General features: G+C 46.7%; 1 protein-coding gene across 2 annotated transcripts in view; it reads left to right on the forward strand.

The window, feature by feature from the left end:
* Positions 1-21,091, forward strand: part of EFCAB14 (EF-hand calcium binding domain 14) — a 278,772-nt gene that overhangs the window by 232,127 nt on the left and 25,554 nt on the right. The window lies entirely within an intron of this gene.

A 21,091-nucleotide genomic window follows, 5' to 3' on the forward strand; every position in this document is an offset into this window, starting at 1 on the left:
CTTATTAAATGTAATGAAGTAACTCCAATGTTACCCTATGGAAGAGTTAGGCCTTGCAGTAATGAAAAACAGATGTTGGAGTTTTTCACTACCAGGACATGTAAAACGTAAAGTACATGTCCTACCTATTAAATACACTGAACCCTACCTCTGGGCTGTCCAGGGCCTAATCTAGTGTTGACTTATATGTATAAAAATAGAATGTTTAGGCCTGACTAAAGGTTTATTTTGCCAGTTTGAAATGGCAGGTTAAAACTGCAAACACAGACTGTAGTGGCAGGACTGAGACATGTTTGAGGGCTTCTTAAGTGGGTGGCACAATCAGTGCAGCAGGCCCACTAGTAAAATTTAATTTACAGGCCCTGGGCACATGTAGTACCGCTTTACTAGGGACCAATATATACAAATTTGGGTACCAACCAATTCTGCCATGTTTTGAGGATCTAGCACAATCACTGTAACACTAGTTAGCAGTGATAAAGTGCACAGAGTTCTAAGGCTAGCAAGCAATAGGTCAGTCAAAATGTAAGAGAAAGACCAAATGTCTGGGGAAGACTCTGCAGAAAGGGTCAATTCAACAGACTCCCAGAGTTTCAGCAAACTACCTGGCTGCCATAGCGGTACATGTTCACAGACCAGGAGTCAATTTCCAGAGTTCAAGCTGTTCCCTTCCCAGTACATTGTCTTCCAAGGTACGCACTTCTGCAACACACAATGCAAATTTCAGCCAGCAGAAAACATGATTTAGACCTTACTGCAGGTCAGGATGAGACCCTGCAGGAGGGCTATTTACCTACTCTGCAGAGTGTGGCATTCATAGATCAGGTGAAGTACTACCTGAAGGTACACTTGGGGTGGTGGTCAGTCATTTATATCTGGCTCTTCTTGTTCCCTTTCGTCCTCTTCCCCAGAGATCACAGTGGTGATTGATACCTCCGAGGAAGATTCAGGGGCTTGTCAAGGACCACTCTGGATCTGGGCCTATGACTGGATTTTAAGAAGTGCCTGAAAATAAACACCCTGGAGCTGTGGGTGATCGATTATGCCCTGCGAGTGTTCCATCCTTGTGCAAATTACAGGAAATGTATCACTGACCAGGAATGGCAAAATAACTACTGTGTTGACATGTACATTTTCGAGTGAGGTGGTGCCTTCTTGCTGACCCATTACAGAGAAGCGCAGCACATATGAATGGTGGGCTCTGCTGAACAGTGGTCTTAAGGCAAGACACCTTCATGGATAAAAAAAAGGGCGATCAAAGTTTGATTCACAAGTTTAAGCGGTGGACCAAATAGTTCTCTGAGCCGTCTACAGCTTTTGGGCTTGGGGTGCCGTGTGAAAAATTGTCCTCTTTGAGACCGAAAGAAACAACAACTCGTTTGCCCTTTACCTTAAGGATTCTAGAATGCTTTGTCCATGCATTCAGAAGGAAAATTATAGTACACACTCCAGCCTAACCCTCTGTTGCAGTTCTATTTTGGAGACTGTTAGATTCTAGGTCCCGGATGACTCTGGTGGCCTTGAATTTGGTGAAATACATGTTGTTCTTTGAGTAGCTCCAGGTGTCAGTGCCCTCACTATCGGCTGCCAACCACTTCTTATGTAGATGAGAGGCACTATTAGATTTCAAAATGTATACTCTCTCCGTCCCTCTGCGTGGCTTCTGTGATCTTCGAGTTTGGACACTTGCTTCGGACACATGAGTCTTTTCTTTAAGTTGCTGACCAATTAAAGGGGCAGTCTACCAGTGCTCCATGTGAGCTGAAAAGGGAAAGATCTGCTTTTAGAACTTAGTGAACCAAACAAACTGTTGCCGCTGGGGTTTGCCAAGTTGACTCTGCATCTTGCCTCCAAGTTATTTTTGCTACTTCATTACGCGTGCCTGCCGCCCCTGCCCACCCTATACTCCACTTGCCATTCATGAGCTCCCCCATTGCTCCCAGTAGTGGCAGTGTCCTGGTGACTCCATGGACATCCACTTCCTAATGCAGCATCTCATTTCCTGACTTTTCCCTCTCCCCCCAATCCGCTTGGGGCAGGGAGGCTCTCAAACCTGGAGGGGCCCAGGCACTGTTGCACCCTACTGGCTAGCAGGAATTGGAGCCAGAAACAAGGCCACCTTTGCTTCTGGTCACAGTGAGTGCGAATTAGGCAACTCCATGCTCATAGGAGAGAGCCCCTGACGTTTGTTGGCCCCTGTGGATTACTGACCCACTGCCCACAGACACCGCCAGGGTGATGTCTGGTGACAGTGAGCTCCCCCCGAGAGTGCTGTTGACTAGCAAAGGGGTCTCCTGGAAGCACCCGCTGCCCTATATGTCCCAGACCAAACCTGCTGCCTGCCAACTGCTTTTCTCAGTGGCTGTTGCACGCCCCATGTCCCAGGCCATCAGTGCTGCATCCTCCGAGAGGGGCTACCCGCCACTGCTGGAGATGGAGGACATACTAAAAGAGATATCAACAATTGGGACCACTCTCTTTGCCATGAACAATAAAATGACTGACCTCACCGTGGAAGTAAAATCCCTTTCAGTTGAGGTGACCATTTTCCACTGTCATGTCCTTGTGACTTCCTGACCACCCCCTCAGTTTGCCATGTTGGACCTACATGGGGCTTACCATTTAAGAATATTGGGTTGTGCCATTCGGCCTCTGTAATGCTCCCACAACATGTCAATGTTTTCTTAATAAGGTCCTTTCGAAATTTCTAGATATATTTATAGTCTACATAGACAATATTTTGATCTATTCCCAAGACGAGCAAGAACACATAAAACATGTGAAAGCAGTCCTGCAGAAACTGCAAGAGAATCTCTTGTACGTCAAGTTTGATTAGTCTGATTTTTACACAAAACAAGTAGAGTTCCTAGGGTTTTTCATATCACAGCTGGAATACAAATGGACATCAGAAAAGTAGAGGTGATTCTCAATTTGTCCTGACATACCAATGTAAAAGAAATCCAATCCTTATTAGTATTTGCTCATTCCTATCGGAGGTGTATGACTCATTTTTCGGATGTAGTCATCTCTGCTTCAGAAAAAGGGACTGTCCTTCCAATGGTCACTAGAAGCTGAGCAAGCACTAAACGGCCTTAAAAAAAATTCACTACCGCCCCGATTTTTTTTGTCACCCAGATCCTTCACAGCCTTTCTTAGTAGAGGCTGATATGAGATGTTCTCTCTCAATGAGATGAAACAAACGGTCAATTCCATCCTATAGACTTCTTTTCGGAAAAAATTCTGGCAGAACAAAAGAGTCATTGGCAATAAAAATCCCATTTCAGGAATGCAGACACTACCTATTAGGTGCCCACCATACAAACACGATTTATGCTGATCATAAAATCCTTTTGTAAACTTAGGTCTGCTAGGGCTTTAACTCCCTGACAAATGTGGTGGGATGAATTTTTTTGTGAATTTGGTTTTGTCATTACCTACCGCCCTGGAACAAAATAAGCAAAAGAAGATGCTTAATCCAGATTTCACACATCTTCCACTAAACTGCAAACCTCAAACCCAACACTACCAATTCTTTCTACTGAGAGAATAGTAGGATTTTGTGAATCAGACAACTTTTGGAATCAATGTTGAAAGCAGTTCACAGCTTAAATCTTCACACCTGTTTGCTAGAACCTAAACACTTCCTAATAAATGTCTGTTTCTATCATAACTACTTGCATGTACCCTGGTGAGAACTTCAGAACAAGGTTTTCCGTTAGCATTGGTGCCATTCAACCCCACTAGCAGGTCATCCTGAGGAAGCGAAAACCATGGTGCTGTGTAAAAGATGGTTTGGTAGGAAACATTGTCCAAAGATGTGCAAACCTTCGAACTAACTTGTCCCAGCCTTGGTATTCCATTAACATTGATTTTTTTAATTCTTTTTTTTTTTACACTGCCTTGCCCCCAACGAAAGGATTTACCTCAATTTTAGTAGTGGTGGACTTAGTAACCAGTATGGCCCAATTCGTTTCATTATGAAAATTGCCCTCGTCTAAAGATCTGTTAGACATTTTTATGCAGAACATATTTTGTTTACAGGGATTGCCCTCTGTAATCATTTCTGACTGCGATCTCCTTGTTTTGGCAAAGGGTTAACGCATATCTACAGATTGATCATTTTCTGTCCTGTGCTTACTATCCCCAAACCAATGAACAGATGGAAATGACAAATTAGTCTTTGGAACAATTTCTCAGTTGCTCATTATCTACTTGCACCAGCGATGGGGTACAAGCCCTACCAATTGCAGAATTTGCTTACAATAAGTGTTCACACAGCCATAGATATGTCCCCCTTCTACTGTAACTTAGGATATCATCCCAAAGCTCTTCCTTTGACTTACCCAGAGAATCAGACACACGCATTTTGCATAAGCATCTGGTTGAAAGTCCAAAAAACTCTGGAAGAATGAAAACAAGATATGAAAAAATAGTTAATTGCCATTGACGCCCCAACCTCAATTTTCAAAGGAAGACAGTCAGGTTAGCTACCAAAAACTACCTCGAAGGTCGCCGAAAACTACAACCCCAAAAGACAGCCATATCTAATAACAAAAATCATTCAACCCGTAACAGTGAAATTGGAATTTCTGAAACAGAATCAAATACATCACGTATTTCATGTATCCCTATTGAAACCACATCTCCTTTCCACTTGTCCAGACCCCTCCTCCTTCACTCATGATTCAGGGGCACCCTGAGATTTAAATTGTATACAAATGTATCTTCTTCAACTGTCAAGGCCCTCTAGGTCTTCCACTCTCCTCTATGTGCACCTTAATTAATGGTCCCCAACTCTAGAACCCATCCCATTCATCCCCTTAGTGTTCAAGGCGTCTATGCTCAGTAGAAAAACCTGATACACGCACTCTCTCACAAGTACACCTGAGCTTCTGGTGTAGGGTGTGGTATATGGCCTGTATTGGGTGTGGTCCTTGAGTCTGGGTTGGGTGTTGTCCTTTTGCCTGTGTTGGCGTGGCTTGGGTGTGGTCCTTGGGTGATGCCTTACATACCACGCCCAAACTGGCAAAGCTGCTTGGCTTCACAAACTGCTCCAAGGCAGAACTTGCTGTAGAAGCTCTGTCGTCCTATTGGTTCAGGATCTCCCCGCATTAAACCAGTCACCTGACTTTCGGAACAAAACTCCATGGTGCTTCCTCCTGTAAGAAAAGGCAAGATTCAGTAAAGCGGCTAACCTGAGAATAAGGCCAGTGCACTGAACCAGAACTAACAAAATTCTTGTGGACATGTACATTGTTGAAAGCAAATAGCAACACAATATCTTAATTTTATAAATTGCAATTTCGTGAACTGTGATTTCCCTGTTCTTAGGCATCACTAACGAAGAAATGTTACTGTTGAACTCCGGAAATTGAGAGCTTTTGCTCTCTGACATAATAGAGGAGGCACATATATATTGCTAACGAGATTCCCAAAAAACTCTTATTGCTGCACAGATTGCAAGAGACTATTTTTTCTACAGCGATAGCAAGAGACTATTCTAGTTACAAAGATAGCAATAAACTATTTGAGGAACCAGCATCTCTGCCGTGGGACTGTGGATCTTGAAGGCTACCTTGAATCGTGAAGCCCAAGCAGGTCCCTGCTTCCCTGTGTTCTTCTAGCCCCCCTTTTTCCTTCCTGATTGAAAGCTATTTGACCATGTGGAATGGCCCTATCACTTCAGGGTCATGACACCTATGGGCCTTGCCAACGACTTAATCTCCAAAGTCCGGCTCTTCTATGACTCCCCCTCCACACACAGACATTCAGAGCAGTGGCTCTTGCCCGAATACTTCTGAAATCTCTAGGGCTGTCTTGCTTTTCCTTCGGGTGATTGAACCTCTCTTGCCGCCATACTGCTTTCAGCGGAGGTGAAAGTGGTATCAGTAGGCACTACAGAGGCAAAAGGGCTTCGCAACACAGATGATATCCTCCTCTCCTGACCGAATTCTTCTGTTATGTTAATAGTAAACCATTTCTCTCAACTCTCTGGGTTTTAAAATCAGTTGGGCAAAGATTGAATCCATGCACTGTCGACAGGGACTACCAGTGCATGCTTCCATTCCAGAGACCTATAATGGGTACTGCACAGTTTGCATTATCTTGGCATCAGAATCAACAGTGGCCTCCACAGAATGGTGGGGGAATCTTTCTGCTGGGTGCCCAGGAATGATTGAAAGGTGCAACAGATTTAGCTCCTCTTTGGTGAGGGTGCTCCGAATTAATTCCCAATGCTTAAGAGAGAATTTCACCTCACTCAGGCAGACTGCTGGTGTCCTATTGCCTCCACTGTATAATAGGTCCCCTCCCTACAGAACTCCCTGTATCACCTATCCAGCAGTATCTTAGACTGTGGGTTGGGTGTAGGCAGCTTGTCTCAGGATTGTACGGAGTACTTATTAGGGAGGCCCATCCACAACCTATCCTCGCCCTAACAAGCACCAAGTGGTAGGCAATTTTGGCAGGGAATCTCCAGCAGCAGACTGAGCACAAATTCTTCAATCCTGTGACTGAGTCATTAGAGAGTCACTGCTCAAATTCTTATACTTCAAACTACATAACTGGTACTGGTCCCTGAAAAAGCTGCATTGAGCAGGCCTCCAGCCTCAGAGCAAATGCTGGATATTCTCAGCAGACACATGCAATTTGTTCCATATCCTATGGGCCTGTCCGCAATACAACCCTGCTGGGCTGCGTTATGGGCACACCTGCGACAATTCCATCTTTGTTTGTCCTTCTCTCTGCACACATGGCTCTCTTCCATTATGTCGCCCCTAAGATGGACATCCATGCCCATCGGTGACTGGCCCTAGTATAAGAAAATGTCCTCATAGGAGGTGTGTGGCCAGGAGTTTAAGTGGGTCGGGTCCCTCTGAGTCTCATTAAAAACAGACATGAAACGGGTCTCTATCAGGCCCTAGATTAATTTCCTTAATTGTTCTGGCAAATAACACTGATGGAGTTTTGAACAATATGTGTGAAAAAAATGTTTAAGTAATCCATGTCACCGATTTACTTCCTGTTCAAATTTTACACGTTGTGCTTAATCTTGCACTCCCTATGAGTGTCCGCTCTTTTCAGGACGTTGTTTTTCTGTTTTTTCTTTGGGTAGCTTATAATTCTTGTATAGAACACATTTTGAACAGTCACTTCCAAGAGTTTATAGCGAGCACTGATTGAGAGCCCTAAAGTGGAGGCTGAAGGCCTGTTTGTCTCAGTTTCTGACAGTGCTTGTCAGTGTGTCAGAAAGATGTTCAGAATACATGGTAATCCAATCCTTGGCGTCTCTGATAGTGCATAGAGCAGTGATCACATATTACAGTTGCAACAGTGCGTGAAGGAGGTATACAGATGTCAAAGTCTTGACAAGGTGAAAGTAAATGAAAATGTGTGTTTACAGGTGAATGGGTGCGTTGTAGTGAAAGATGCGAGGAAGTGCATTCTGGTGAGTTTGAGCCCTTAGATTTCAGGAAGGAGGGCTATCCTTTCAAACTTGGGAAGAGCTGAGAACAACCCCTGAGACCATCTTGCTTAACAGAGCCTGCCCCTCCCCCAAGGCCCTTTTGTCCACATTCTTGAAGGAATACACAACACACCACAAGGGAGTCATTCACAGTCCTGTAGCGATGGACTTTGATAGAAAGGTATATTTGGTTTAAGCAGAACGATGATAACTTTCTAAAAGTGGCATTTTTAGGATAGTGTGTACCACAATGAAGCCGCTCCTAGTGGGGTGTCGCTAGTGCTATTGCAGTTTAGTCTGTGAGTGCAGGCATCTCACAAAAAGTGAAGGACTGGTCTCACACACTGGCTGTTGTCATGCTTTATCATAGACCAGTTCTCGCCCTCTGAAAACTTGGTTTGATAGAGGGCTGGCATACACCTGACGATCGGGATGCACTTCTAAGCTAAGTGGGGGCCCTTGGGAAAAGGTAGTGAGTTAAAATGCCATTAAAGATATCAACTTAAATGTAATAGTGCTGGCATCTATATGGTAGTTAAACCAAAGTAATCAGTGTAATGGGGATATTATTGTCCCCCCCACCGCTATCAATGGGGTCAACATGTTTCTGCCTAAAGGCCCAGTTGGGTCCGGGGTATTCATCAGGACCGTGATAAACAAAAACAACGGGCTCCACTTTTACCAAGCTATGGTGAGAGGATTTCCACTCAGTGGTGTGATGCGGATCACACTCCACCGTGATATGGCTTATTTCTTAAGCCTGCAAGGGAAAGACAAACGGAATAGTAACTTACAATCTGGCTTTACCATTAAAGAAGAGTGTAAATTACAATTCAAATGAGTGGTAGAAGTATTTCTTTATCTGTTACCATACTTAAGTGATCACGTATTAAGGGTAATAAGATAACTCAATGTTAATCTATAGGAGAGATAGCCTTGCTACAGTGAACAAGCATTTGCGATGCAATAGGTCTCGCATTTGTGAGAGTTTGAGCTATTGGCATTGAAAATGACAATGCCTTTTATGTATGTGTTTTAAAAACTTGCAAGCGGTCGTAAACACTCACTTGTCTACTTATAGTCGTTGCTTACGAGAACCAAGGCTAGCAGTAACTGCGCCTCGTTTGCTGCCAGACTTGCTTGTCCTAAGCAAGGACTACAAGTAGAAAGTGCTTACTTACGCACCGCTTTCAGATTTTCAAAACACATACATAAAAGGTATTGTCATTTACTATGCCAATAGCTCGAACTCTCGCAAATGCGAGACCTTTTGCATTGCAAATGCTTGTTTTAGCAAGACTGACCGATCAAAAAGTGTGGTTTCATAGGAACTAGTAATGTCAGGAGACCACCAGAGAATGTAATTTCTTTTTGAGTCAGATAATTAGTAATGCTAGGGGCAGTAGAGAATATTGTATTTGCAGAAAAAGAGCTGTACATGGTCCATGTTTTTAGTGGAAGAGATGGCAGCAAGGCTAGTGTTATAATAGAATGAAAATGTGTGTGCTCCTATAGCAGCGTCTGGCAAGGGAGAAGCTAAAAAATACACTGCTAACATACCTAATTGGTGTACTCAGGCAGACAGTTAAAGACCAATACAGAGAAATAATCTAATCTTCATTTATAGTAAATGCAGTTGTCTTCTGCAGCCCTCTCTCTTTTCCTTCTGGCAATGTGTATTTCTCCCCATCTTGGCCCCACACTTCTGTTCTCTATGGATCTCTAAGGAGTTTTGACCCCTTATCAAAAAGAAGGTTTTGTAAATATGTTGTTGGTGTTAATACGTCTTCCCAACAAAATCATTCTGGAATTTTATATGTAATTGACCCAGATTCCAAGGGTTGCCGTCTCCCCGAGTATATTTAACTGGTGTGAAGAAGCAGCCATGCAGCTCTCCTGCTTCCTGTCTCCTCCCTGGAAGGGAGTGTTGCCTAATATCTAGAGGAGGGTTTGCAGCCATTCTGCTTCCTCCCCCTTCTCAGGAAGAGGTGCCTGTGTATAGGCTAAAGACCTTAAACTTCTGCTGTCGTCCTTGGAGGAATGGTTACCTGATTGCCAAAGACAGACCTGCAGTTTCTATGCTTCCTGACCTCTTCCCTGCAGGATGGGTACCTGTGTTCAGTGGCACATAGCCCTGCTACCCTTATGATGGTATGACAACTGAGCATCTGAGCAGATGATACTGCTGCAGTGGCTGCCTCTCAACATTTAAGTTCTGATGTAAAGTAGGGGGTACATTGCAATTATTTGGGAAGAGTAAGTGTCACAGGCCAATGCTAATGCATACTGTTTGGGGATGCCCCATGAGGAGCTTCTTCTCAGCTTCCTATCGAGCGAATGTGAGTGAAACGGTGTGGCAAGGAACCAGCAATGATAGCGTTGAGTGCTGAAAAGATCATCCATCCCACGTTGGGCAAGAGGGTGTCTGTCAAGGGGCAGAGGACTTCTGAGAGGAGAAAATCCAAGGTTTACTTTGTGCCAGCAAAGTACAGAGCAAATATTCTGGTAAAGAAGCAGGAGGTCAGCACTGGGATAATTTAAGAAAACTGCAGGGGAGAGGTGAAACAGAGGCATTCTTGCCACTAATCTGAAACCACAAACAGGTAGAATTGTTCAGGATTGAAAACAGTGATTAGTATAATGGTGGCATCACAGGAAATTGCATCAGATGACTCTAGGTCCAATGATGACTTCATGGAAGATCACATTATATGACCTTGGACCCAGAAGGCAACATAAGAAATGAATTAAATGGTTTAAATTAGTTATATGGGAGCACTGTGGCCAGCCCTAATCATACACTCATTGACACATACCTTCTATAATGAATCAGTAGGCTATTGTTTTGCCACAAAAGTAATTGACTGTTACCTAAATGGTAATAATGCGGCATTGGGGGAGAGGTGGGGCATTACTGGAGAAGCAGTAAAGCAGAGGTTTGGGAGAGGTAGCACGGCGATTGATAATAGTTAGGGGAGGGGACTGAAGCTCTCTAGGAGGGCTGGGATGGAGCTACGGGTGAGGCATCAGTTCGGTGCGGTGGTGCGTGGTGGCTTTCTGGAAGGAGAAGTGGATGCAGCGTTGGTCGGTCCAGTGGAGTTCGGTGGTGGTGTGACTGAAGGTGACGTTTCTAACTTGCAGAGAAGATTGGGTCAAGCGTGTGGCCGGCGGAGTAGGTGGGAGATGTGACGTGCTGTCAGAGGTTGTCGATCAGGGTGGTAGAGTTAGTGTTATTGTTGTCCTCAAGGTGGAAGTTCAGGTCCCCGAGGAGGATGTAGAGCACTCGGTCCACCCAGAGAGTTCCACAGGCCTGTGTCTTAAAGCAGCCAGAACAAGCAATCAGTATGATACGGAGGGGTCTATTATATCTCTTCCACTACATACTTCATCTAGGGTATTGTGGCGTTTTCACATACTCTTTTGATGTGCCGCCTAAAGTTTTAATCTTTACAAACTAGACCTTAACAAGACTGAGCCTCTATTAAGCAGTTATGAGTCATGCATAGGTTTAGCCACATTCAAACATTTTACAGATGACTAGTTTCTTGTATCACCCTGTGTTATCTCACTGCTATTAATCCCCAAAGGATAAACCTGAAAATCGCTGCACAACGGGACAAGTTGTGGTTGCAAACACCATACATGCTTAGAATCTACTGCGGCCTCCTTTCTACTATGAACTTGGGCACTGACAGACTCTAACCCCCAACTCACCCCCAAGGGGCCCCCTACCTCTGCCTTCTCAAGGAAAATGGTGGTCCTTTTCTCCTCTGAGGAGATATGGTACAATCAAGGGAACAGTCTGCTAACTCCCCCTTTCCGAGTCAAAAGGTTCTTAATAGCCCAGATACGTTTATGGCACATGCATACACGAAAGGCTGCCACCAAGAGATGTGGTAGTGAGCCTCAGCAAGGCCTACCAGTGCAAGGGATTCACCCTTCTCTGCACAGAGTCTTCAGACCAATAGGAAGAAGTTGGCACAGAAACTGGAATAGAAAAGACAGAGTTTATTAAACCTCATTAGATGGAACTACATTCACACAACACCCTTCGGCAATGTATGCAGTAGCACACTGACTGGAAGGAGCTTGGTCCTTTTATACCCACACAGGGGCTCAAATGAAGGCGGGACAAGTACAGAATGCTGGTTTCAAATACAAACAAGGTCATACACTTACAAGTTTGGAACAGCTGTAAGCTCAACTGAGCATGTGCAAAGCAGAAGAGGCTAAATATATCTTGTCTCTAGGCAGATTTCAAGAGCAGTTGACAGGAAGGTAGGCCAGAGCACATGGCAAACAAAATGGCTGCCAGAAATACAAAATGGATTCCACACAACGAACAAGATAGTCTCTAAATACAAGATGTCTTCTGTTAATGCTTAACCTAATCGCTGCTAAATTACAACAGATGACCCTTTCAGCATTAGCTGAAGACATTCGTTTATCTGGGGTAATCTAGATATGCATCCTGTACATTGATGCTCATCATCTCAGCTATTTCTTTATTTAACATTTGCTGTGCTTTTATATCTGCAATATTTATTTTGGAAGGTGTACAAGCAGTGATGCACATGGAGCAAAGCATAGAACCACATTGTATACAAGCACAGCATGTAAATAGTATCACCAGTAGTATACATAGAATAGTCAGTAGTTTCCAGCCCCAAGTAGCATGAGTGTCCACATCCAGTTTGAAAATGTCCATGTACCAGTCTCTGTGTGAATTTCTGCAGCAATCTTATGCAGTTTTGAGATTGCATCATATACTGAAGGTGAGTGATCCGGTATAAATACGCAGCAACTGCTTCCGATGATGCGACATGCACCACCTCGATCAGCCAAAATCACGTCAAGCACCATCCTATTTTGGGATGCTACAATCCTTGCAATTTGTAGTTCCTCTGTAATGTTGCCAAGTGCCATGGCTGTTTGATTGGTGACAGCTTCCACAACACAAGTTAATCGCCTTATCTTTCTGCTATTCAATGCAGCACCCACAAAGAAGAACAAACCCAAATTGAAATTGATATATTGTTGCAAAGTGGTATCTGTCTGGTCAACTTCATCTGCACTTATTATTAGTTTATAGCTATTCTTTGAAATGTCATTAGACAACTTTAAATTCAGGTGATATGATGGAGGGGCCAAGAACACAGGTGGTAACAAAAATGATATGTAACATACCCCCGGACCACCCAACAGGTAATTGATAGTATCCTTTATTACCACAAACAAAATAAGAATTGTGTGAAGACGTAAAACTACTGTTGTTAGGTCCTTCAATAATCAATGTCAAAATACATTCACTCTGTCCTATGGGAATTCTCCCAACACTATTTATACACAGTTCTGCTTTAGCTCTGGTCACAGAAATTACAAAAGGTCCATTGTCTTTGATAGTCCTAATATTCGTGAAGACATATGATGTCGAAATATTGTCCGGTTGGTACTCTTCCCATTCCTATTTAGTTCCTTTAGCTTGAGGATAACCATCTATATCTTGATAGCATACTTTATTCAACCGAAAGATGATTCCACCTACTGAGGGCTTTCCGAAAGCAAACAAAAGGGCATACCAAGCTTGACATGAACCATTGTGGGAAAACGGTAGTGAAATAAAAGGTGTTCCTCCTTTCTTTTGGTGTGCAGGTATCATCCCACACACCCAACAATTGGTAGTATTTGTGGCATTGTGTGTATGATGCAACATCCGGATGAATGTGTTATTTAGGTAGGATTGTCGATGCTTCTGCACGTGATAGGGAAGTGTAAAATAGTGATGTTCCACTGAAGCTGGCATAGTGGCAACAAGAAGCTTTCGAGCAGGAGCCACTTTTTCAACAAACCAGGTGATTATCGCTATAACCACCAGAGCAACAACAAACCCTACAGCACAAATGATTCTTTTGTTATTCATTTCAGCAACAGCGATAATTGATCTTCCTAAAAACTCGTTGAAAACAATCGTTGGAGCTCTTCTCCCTTGGGCAGCCGCTGATTTCTTCACCACGGGCCAAGATGTGTGTCACTACACTAACACCGGGCTGATCCCCCTCTTGCCACATTGGCTCTGCGTTTCACTAACCCAGGGTTTCACTTCTCCCTTGGGCAGCCGCTGATTTCTTCACCACGGGCCAAGATGTGTGTAACTACACTAACACCGGGCTGATCCCCCTCTTGCCACATTGGCTCTGCGTTTCACTTACCCAGGGTGGTAGCTCAACCAGTCTTTTTCAACACTGCAGATTCTTTCCTTGGTCTCAAGTGGTATCACGATGCTCCAGGAATCGTGTGGTCCGGGAAGATTTCTGCAGATTCGTCAGGTGAGATAGCTTGACCTTTCTCCGTCTCTAGAATCTCTCGATGGTCGGTCAGCACTGCAGGTTCCACCAAGGCAGGCAACACACACTTACAGTGTGTGCTGTGGACCCAGTTCTTCTTGTTCGTCACTTGAACTGCTGTCCTTGTAGTCAGGAGCACCTGCTCCGGACCTCACCACCTCGGTACCAAGCTGTTCAATCTGTCGAAGACCTTGACCATCACATAGTCGCCAGGACGGAGTTCGTGGAACTCACCTGTAGATCTGTCAGGAAGCGCTTCTCGAACTTGTTGATGAATAGAGATCAAACTGTCGGTTAACGGTGCCAAGTAATCATTAATCAGAACACAAGGAACATCATGTATGGGGCGTGGCTTAGAAACTCCCCAAATATTCATCTGTCTCCCAAAGACCACTTCGAACGGGGTGAGACCAGATCATGAATGTGGCACCTATCTTATGGACAACAATGCCAAGGGTAATGCATCTGGCCACTTTAAAGACGTCGAAGCCAGTATTTTCGCTAACTTCAATTTTAAAGTAGCATTGTATCTTTCCACTAATCCTGCTGATTGCGGGTGGAAGACTGTATGGAATTTCTGTTTGATCCCTAACCCTTTCAGGACATGCTCAACAACTTGCCCAATAAAATGAGGTCCGTTGTCACTCCACAAAAGCTTACAAACACCATATCTAGGGAAAAACTCCTTTAGAAGCACCTTTGCTGTGGTGAGAGCAGTATTATCCTTTGTAGGGTATGCCTCTATCCATTTACTGAAAGCACATACCACCACTAGGACATATTTTAGATTATTGCAGCGTTCAAGTTGGATGTAATCCATCTGCAAGACTTCAAAAGGTGCGGTTGGTGTAGCAAACCCTCCTGTAGGAGTCTGTGTCCCTTTTCCAGGATTATACTGCCAACAGATCAAACAGGACTATACTACTCTTAGCTGTGCTGGCAATTTCAGGATGCTCCCAAACTTGTGTAAGCAATTTAGTTATTGCTAGAGCTCCAACATGTGCCAGACTCTGTGCCATTTAAATCATAGGTTGTAAATAGGCTGCAGGCAATTTCCACTTATTCATTTCTTTGTTACGCCAACAACCCTCATCGTCTAACATTCCTTCTTTAGAGGCAGATCTATGTATATCCAATACTTCCTCTCTAGCGTCATGCCAACGCTCAGCTTGAGACTTCACTACGTACATGGAAGTAGTGTTTCGCTGCATCGCAGTTTCACGAGCTACGCGATCTGCAAAGGCATTGCCTTTTCCTATTTTGTCAATGATTTTCTTGTGTGCGCTACACTTCATAATAGCAACTTTCTTTGGGTATGTAAGTACAGTTGTTGGACCTAGAGGACACCCAAATCACATAGGGTAGCTTGGCACTAAGTGGGCAGGCCTAACTCCAAAGAACATGTGTAAAGTTTGCGTCACACCCGTCAATAACATCACCTCCATCCACTCAAAAAGGACACTACACCAAAATGTTGTAGGAAAATACGTTCTGGTTTATAAAAATAATACTTTGCTCTCTTTCCACGTTATCCTTAGTCAGTACAGAAACACACATTTAAACATTGTTGCTACCAGCTACTAAATGTTAGAGATGAGACATCACCACTCAATTTACAAGCAAAAGAAGTCAAAACAAGGGCTCACAGAAAGCACCGGCTGTACACTATAAGAGTTCAGGTATCCTTTGATTTCCAAGTGAGGATGCCACTGCTTATTTCTCCCACTGCATTATGGAACAATGGCACATACCCCACGATTGACTTTTAGGAAGGGGTTCTCTCCACTACTCCTGTAACAAAAGCGTTAGAACCCAGTACAACCTCAGGAAACCTTCATAAGCGTTTGTGATGTAAAGAGCCACTCGGGGAAGTCTTAAAGGCTTCTTGAATCAATTAACCACTTTCTAATTTGAACAGTAAAGAGGAACCAATCCTCAGGACCCCTGGTCGGCAGGTCTCCGATCCTTAGTTTCCCCCAACACACACTCCTTACTTTCAATGAAGGGCCCTCAGTGGCCACAGTCTCGGATCGCTGGGGGGAAGGAGGACATCACCAGTGAACTCTGCAGGAATCTGATCGCCACTCAGCCTCACCCGCCAGACCAGCCACTCGCTCACAGAGCTGGCGTCGGGTGGAAAGACTTCGCAGGCTGAGAGCCGATGCTCGCCTCCCGCCCGTTTCCTCTTCGTGTGCTGTCTCCGCCTCTCTCAAGGAAAAGCAGCCTGACTGAGCATGCGCGAGGGATCAGTGGCTCCACGACCGAGTCCGCTCAGCTCCGACGGTTCCTCCTTTCTTCGCTCCGCCCCACTCCAGGTTCAGCGTCCGCTCTGCCGAATCCGCGCAGATCAGGGAATTGCTTTCTCTACCCGAAAACCTCCGGTCACTTTTCGCCGGCCCAGGAAGGAAAGAGGTTGCTTCCTCCACACGACTACACTACGTGCGGCCCCTGCCCCGATCACTCGGACCCTGTCTTCCCCTCCTGACGAGCCACTATTCTTAATCTGGCAATCTGTCACCACAGGTACGGAGGGGGGGGTTCCTGTTGGAATGTCGGGGGGCAATTAGATCCTCAGTTCACTTGGAGAGCTGATAAGGGAGATCACAAGAATCAATTTCTCAGCTTCAACCCTTCTTTCTTCCGGGTAAAACGCTACCAGAGTCTTAATGAGGGCTTTTCTACTGGGCAATGGACTGAGCTCCTCACTAGTTCAGTCTCCCTCAACCACTCCTAACCCTTTCTTCTAGGCTTGGGGAGTGGTCAGGCACCCAGGGTCTCCAGGAATACCTCGTAGCAGGGTCAAGTCAGTAACTACAAGGGGAGAGGGGTGGTAAAGCAGTAAGGAAGCGTCCCTACACTGGGAGAACAACCCTCTGGATATCCTACCCCCGCCTTATGCTACAGCCTGTACTCCAGCTGACTCTCTCTGGAAAGACAAAATGGCTGCACTGCAGCTGACCTTTTATAGGTTGGCCTCAAAAGGTCCAGAAGGAACCAGAAGGTTCTGGAAGGTCCCCATTCTACTCTATGGGTCCTGTCTAGAGGTGACCGTTATGGCAGTTAATGGCGACCATTTTGTGAGTCCCCTACTTTCTAGTCAGAAAAGGCACCTAGGCCTCAGGTAAAAAAAGGACTAAGGGGGCCAAAGAGCATCTAACCCCTAGTCAACACCACAAAACATCCGGTAGACACAAAAAGATAAAATGGGTTTGAGGGGCAAAAAGGGGACAAAAATAAATAATTAAATAGGAGGGACTACCAAAAGGCTGACAGGTCTAACACGCGTCCCCCCCCAGCTGAAAGTGGGGAGACCTACCCAACCCCTTGGGAGTCCTCATCACTAAGGCGGAAATACCTAGAGAGACCGTCTGCATTGGCGTGGTCCACTCCAGGCCGATGTTCCACCCGGAAGTCCATTCCCTGTAGGGAGATGGACCATCTCAACAACTTGGGATTTTCCCCCTTCATTTGCATCAGCCAACGAAGGGGTCGGTGGTCGGTCTGAACCAAGAAGTGCGAGCCAAACAGGTATGGCCGCAACTTCTTCAGAGCCCACACCACCGCAAAAGCTTCTCGCTCAATTGCACTCCACTTCCGTTCCCGGGGAAGCAGTCTCCTGGACAGGAAGACTACAGGCTGATCCAGACCCTCTTCATTGAGTTGCGATAACACTGCCCCAATGCCATGTTCTGATACGTCTGTCTGGACAATGAACTCCTTGGAGAAGTCTGGGGCCCTCAGGACCGGTGCTGCACACATTGCCTGTTTCAATTTCTCAAAGGCTTGCTGACAAGCCCCTGTCCAGACTACCCGTCAAGGTTGTTTCTTGGATGTGAGCTCTGTGAGGGGCGCTACAATAGTGCCATACCCCTTCACAAAGCGACGGTAGTAACCTGTGAGGCCCAGGAAAGCTCGGACCTCAGTCTGGGTCTTGGGGGGTTCCCAGGCCATGATTGCCTCAATCTTTGCCTGGAGGGGCTGCACTGTTCCCCTACCCACCAAGTGGCCTAGGTACACAACCGACCCCTGCCCAATCTTACATTTGCTGGCCTTGATTGTCAAGCCAGCTTGTTTCAGGGCCTGGAGAACTGCTTGCAAGTGATGCAAATGGTCCTCCAACTGCTGCTGAAGACGGCAATGTCATCCAGGTAAGCAGCGGAGAAAGCCTCCATTCCGGAGAGGACCTGGTTCACCAGTCGCTGAAAAGTGGCAGTGTCATTCTTGAGCCCAAAGGGCATCACACAGAACTGGAAGTGTCCCTCAGGCGTGGAGAAAGCTGACCTTTCTTTTGCTCCATCTGTAAGGGAGATTTGCCAGTACCCTGAAGTGAGGTCAAAGGTACTCAGATATTGGGCAGCTCCTAGCCGGTCAATCAATTCATCCGCCCTAGGGATCGGATGAGCATCAGTCTTGGTGACTGAGTTCAGTCCCCGGTAATCCACACAGAACCTCAGTTCTGGAGTGGTGCCTGGTGGAGCTGCTTTTGGCACTAGAACCACCGGACTGGACCAGGGGCTACTGGAAGGTTCAATAACTCCTAGCTCCAGCATCTTGGTAACCTCACCGTGGATGCTGGCCTTCACCTTGTCTGACAGCCGGTAGGTCTTTGACTTCACTGGAGGGCTGTCTCCTGTGTCCACATCATGGGTACACAGGTGGATCCTTCCCGGGACAAGGGAGAACAACGAAGAGTACTGGTCCAATATCTGGTGGCAGTCCTCCTGTTGTTCCGGAGTTAGGGATGGGGAGAGAATCACTCCCTCCACCGACCCATCCTTTTCCTGAGACGAGAACAAGTCCGGGAGAGGCTCGCTTTCCGCTTCCTCTCCCCCATCAGTCACCATCATCAAGATGACCTCGGGCCTCTCATGGTGGGGTTTGAGGCGGTTAGCATGCAGCACCCGTAGGGGCTGTCGAGGGGTCTTAAGGTCCACCAGGTATGTGGCCTTACCCTTCTTCTCTAACACCTCAAAGGGGCCTGTCCAACGATCCTGGAGCGCACTTAGCTCTCCAGGCTCCATCACCCACACCTTCTGGCCAGGCTCCAACTCCACTGGGTGAGCGTTGTGGTCATACCACTCTTTCATTACTGCTTGGCTGGCCTCCAAGTTGTCAGAAGCTTGCTTCCACAACTTTGCCATTTGGCTCCTGAAGGCCAGCATGTAGCTCACCACATCCTGGGGAGGCTTCCTGGGAGACTTTTCCCATCCATCCTTCACCAGGCTGAGAGGTCCACGCACAGGATGCCCATACAGAAGCTCAAAGGGGCTGAAGCCCACTCCCTTCTGTGGCACTTCCCTGTAGGAGAATAGCAGACAGGGTAGGAGGACGTCCCATTTCCTCCGCAGGCTCTCAGGCAGACTTCTGATCATGCCTTTCAAGGTCTTGTTGAACCTTTCTACCAGTCCATTTGACTGGGGGTGGTAGGGAGTGGTGAACCGGTAGGTCACTCCACACTCCTTCCACATTGCCCGCATGTATGCTGACATGAAGTTGGTCCCCCTGTCGGACACAACTTCCTTGGGGAAACCCACTCGGGTAAAGATCCCCATCAGGGCCTTAGCCACAACAGGTGCAGTGACAGTCCTCAGAGGAATTGCCTCTGGGTACCGCGTGGCGTGATCCACCAGAACCAGGATAAACCTGTGACCAGCTGTAGTCGGTGGATCCAATGGCCCCACAATGTCGATGCCCACCCTTTCAAAGGGGGTGCTAACGACAGGTAGTGGTTCCAGGGGAGCTTTCAGCTTCACCCCTGTCTTCCCACTGGCTTGACAGGATACACATGTCCGACAGTAGGTGTCAGACGCCACTTTCATCTGAGGCCAGTAAAAGTGGGGGACAAGCCGGGCAAAGGTCTTGTCCTGACCTAAGTGTCCTGCCAAGGTTATTTCATGAGCCAATTCTAACAGAAAGGCTCGGTATCGTTGAGTAACGACCAAGGCCCTTGATGAACCGGGTAAAGGTACCTTGGGTTCACTGTAGAGGAGTCCGTCCTCCCAGTAAATGTGGTAGTGCCCTGCAACGTTCCCTGCTGCCTGGGCTTCGGCCTGTCGCCTCAGTCCCTCAAGGGTAGGGCACTCCTTCTGGCCCTTACAGAACTCCTCCCTGGTAGGCCCTCCCTCCACATGCCACTCAGCAGGGATGGGTAGGTCCTCCAGGGAGACTACTTCCCCCTCCACGGACTCCTGGCCCACCACCGCAGGTGGCCAATCTGTCTCATGGGGTGCGGAAACCGAAGCAGGTTTTTCCTGTCTTCGGGTCTGTCCCTTTCCGGCAGCGGGCTGGGCCATTGTTCCAGGCTCCAGCCCAGGCGAACTCCCTCTCCGGGTAGTCGCAGACCTGGTGCTTACACAGGCCCAGTCAGGTGTACCCAGCATCTCTGAATGAGTCCGGTATTCCACCTCTCTCCAAGCGTTGTGCTCCATGTCATTCCCCAGCAGACAATCAACTGGCACGACAGGGCTTACGGCAACTCGAAGTGAACCTGCAACCCCTTCCCACTCAAATGGAACCTCGGCCACAGGATAGTAGCCCAATCTGCCGTCAGCCATCGCGGCCGGGTGGAGTACATGGGGAATCACCTGCTCTGGAGACACCAGTTGACTTCTTACCATAGTCATACTGGCTCCTGTGTCTCTCAGAGCCTCCCCTCTCTGGCCATTGATGGTGATCCATTGTCCATACTTGGTAGTATTTGGGGGCACCTGGATCTTAGGAACCATCTCCCGATCTCCCAGGGACACTAAGGTGACACCCGCCCACTCACCCCCCTTATCTAAGGGCAACTCCTCCCAGAGCGCTACACTAGCTACTCCTGGGGCTTTTCCTCCGGTGGGAGGGGGTGGTCTCTTTGGGCATTTAACATCTCCCTTATAATGTCCAACACCACCACACTCAAAGCAGTGGACAACCCTTGGCTGCTGGCTTTGGCCAGGATGAGGGTTTCTAGGCGGGTTAGCCTTCGGGGTGAAACCTGTTCCCTTTCCCTGGAAACTGTTTTGGGGACCTTTTGAGAACTCCCGTTTTTTATCTCCCCCCTCCTTCTTCTGAGGGGCGCCCTGTCCGGCCCTTTGGGAATCCCCTCCAGTCCCCTTTGAGTTCACCCGGGTACTTGCCCAGATGTCCGCCTCCTCTGCAAGCTTCCGGGGGTTGGTCAGCTTGCTGTCCACCAGGTGTTGGCGCAGCTCGGGAAAACATTTCTCGAGTAGATGCTCTTTAAGAAAAAGATCATATAACCCCTCATAGTCCTTCACCTCGCTGCCCTGTATCCAGCCCTCCA

This window comes from Lissotriton helveticus, chromosome 1_2 (assembly GCF_964261635.1).
Source record: "Lissotriton helveticus chromosome 1_2, aLisHel1.1, whole genome shotgun sequence".
Lineage (NCBI taxonomy): Eukaryota > Metazoa > Chordata > Amphibia > Caudata > Salamandridae > Lissotriton > Lissotriton helveticus.